This window comes from Amphimedon queenslandica, unplaced genomic scaffold (assembly GCF_000090795.2).
Source record: "Amphimedon queenslandica unplaced genomic scaffold, v1.1 AMPQUscaffold_12592, whole genome shotgun sequence".
NCBI classification, from domain to species: Eukaryota; Metazoa; Porifera; class Demospongiae; order Haplosclerida; family Niphatidae; genus Amphimedon; species Amphimedon queenslandica.
In genome coordinates this window covers 19816-22080 of record NW_003547172.1, presented here as the reverse complement: position 1 = coordinate 22080, position 2265 = coordinate 19816, and the positions used below count along the sequence as shown (strand labels likewise).

Below are 2265 nucleotides of genomic sequence, written 5' to 3'. Positions count from 1 at the left end.
ATATAGCGCTCTTTTCAATTAAATTGCATCCCGGTATCTATGGTGATTGATGGGCGCGGCGACTCGCGGGAAAAATCCGCGAATATTAGCAGCCGCGAATATAACCATAGATATTATAGACTACGTAACCGGGATTGGAAACTGATGACGTCACGTGTACAGACTGTGTGATTATTAATGCATGAAATTGCATGAATTTACATCAAAATGGTGAAAATCATAAAGAATTGTTATGTTTGATGAGCCGTATTAATAATATACTGTGATGTAGCTGGTTCTAAGTAGCTTAATCGCATAAAGAAAATACCAGATATCACGATGGTACCTTTCTCTTCGTGTCTCTATGCTTAGTTCGCTCGGGAGAGGTACAACAGATCGGCCGCTTTTTGGCGTTATTTTGGTGGATTTCTGCTCTCAGTAATATGGCAGGCAGAACTAACCAGTCTATTCTCATGTAGCATGGCCTTGTGCATAGTTTTAATCATAAAATAAAACTGGGGTAGCTAAAGCTTGTTTGCAGGAGGGAGAATAAGACATTTTCTCTTGTCACGGGGAGCGCACTTGCTTTAAACACCTGCTTTTACACAGCTAACACATTTTATTTTTGTATCAAAGAAAAATATAAACATGTGCGTATATTATAAGAGCTCAAGTACAGGTGAAATAGCTTGCGGGACTTCACTAGAGACCATTCTTTCCAGCCATGTCAGGCATTTTCGTCCGCCTCTCACTGTCACAGAGACTGTACCTGAATAGTTACATTGATTTGAATGGGATCACGTGATCTGTTTCCAATCCCGGTTACGTAGTCTATAATATCTATGATATAACCCGACCTACGGGTAACCATAGATACTTTAATACACATGGATGTGAAACATTACCGGAAGCTCCATATAAAGTCTATGGAGAAACGTCACTTCCTGTTGTCTCCATGCTATACAACAAAGAAAATGGCGAGTGAGGTGAGTTTTTATATTTTTTATTCAGTGTCTAGAGTTTAGTAGGACAAATGATCACCTGATTTTGTTCAGTAATAGGTTAATGCATGATATGAATTGAGACTTTTACTTAATTGCCTCCTGTGTGTTGAGCTATTCACCAAAAGATGGCAATTTTTCAACAATTAACCACCTTGGGCAAAATTTCTAGCCAATGCTCACAGATATTCAAGGAACACAACATTAGGAGGTTAGTTTATGACTAGCTACGTGCACGAATCCTATTATTTTGAATGTACAATAGACAATGAATGAGAATTTGAGTGTTATTGGCCATAAATAGAGCCCAAACTGTGGCCACTCTACCACTTAACATAGAGAACTTATTAGAGAAACTTTTTTATCAATTTGTTACACTATTATAGTAGTGTGCGCGAATCACTTTACTTTTTTAATAGACTACTTCGAACAGCAGAAAAAGGGTTCGAAATGCCACCATTTTTGAGGGTTCTGACTATAGGCCTAACAGGAAATATATATAAAAGTATTATTTCATTCACTTCCAAAGGACTGGTTGTTATCTACCAATGATAATTCAATTATATTTTTATCTCTTATTATTTTTAATTTTAGAATCTGTCATTCACTCAGTACCCAAAGGACTCATGTATCACACTTCATGGTGAAGAAGAGGCTATGATTTCTGCTAGCCTATAAGCTCAGAACTTGTACAATTATTTGCTACTTATTTGCTATATTAATTCTGAATTTTTAAAATTATAACATAAAAATCATGGTCGGTATATATACTTAGTGACTAGTATGTTGTATCATAGCTCACTGAGCTCAGTGTAATAGTCATCCTATCTTTATTCCTATTGTTTTATAGCAATCAATATGACATGGTTTAAAACTCAATATTTTCCAAGAAGAGTTTGCCATGGCTGTTGGAGAAGTTTTTAAAGTTCAAGACAGTTCAGTTCACCAACAGATCTGCTACAATAATTATTACATCACTTCCGGTTAGATAGCATAGAGCATCCGGTATAGGGGAGTTTCATATCCATGTGTATTAAAGTATCTATGGGGTAACATAGTCTCGCTAGCCAGACCATTCCCCAGCCTACAGTCATTGGGGTGGACCCCAATGACTGTAGGCTGGGGAATGGTCTGGCTAGCGAGACTACGGGTAACACCTGAGTTTTATTGGGATGAACAAACTGATCTTCATAAGTATCCTAATGCAACAGCTCAATTTGGCATTGATCAAGAATCATGTGGCATATTGTACCAGTTCAAGTCACAGTGTAAAGCATGTGCCATT

General features: G+C 37.3%; 1 long non-coding RNA gene across 1 annotated transcript; it reads left to right on the top strand.

Annotated features, from left to right (window-relative positions):
* The first annotated feature begins 850 nt into the window (after positions 1-850).
* On the top strand, positions 851-1872 carry LOC109587379 (uncharacterized). Its single transcript, XR_002187557.1, has 3 exons — positions 851-965; positions 1035-1191; positions 1400-1872. It is a non-coding gene; the product is annotated as an uncharacterized LOC109587379 (long non-coding RNA).
* Positions 1873-2265: the final 393 nt, after the last annotated feature.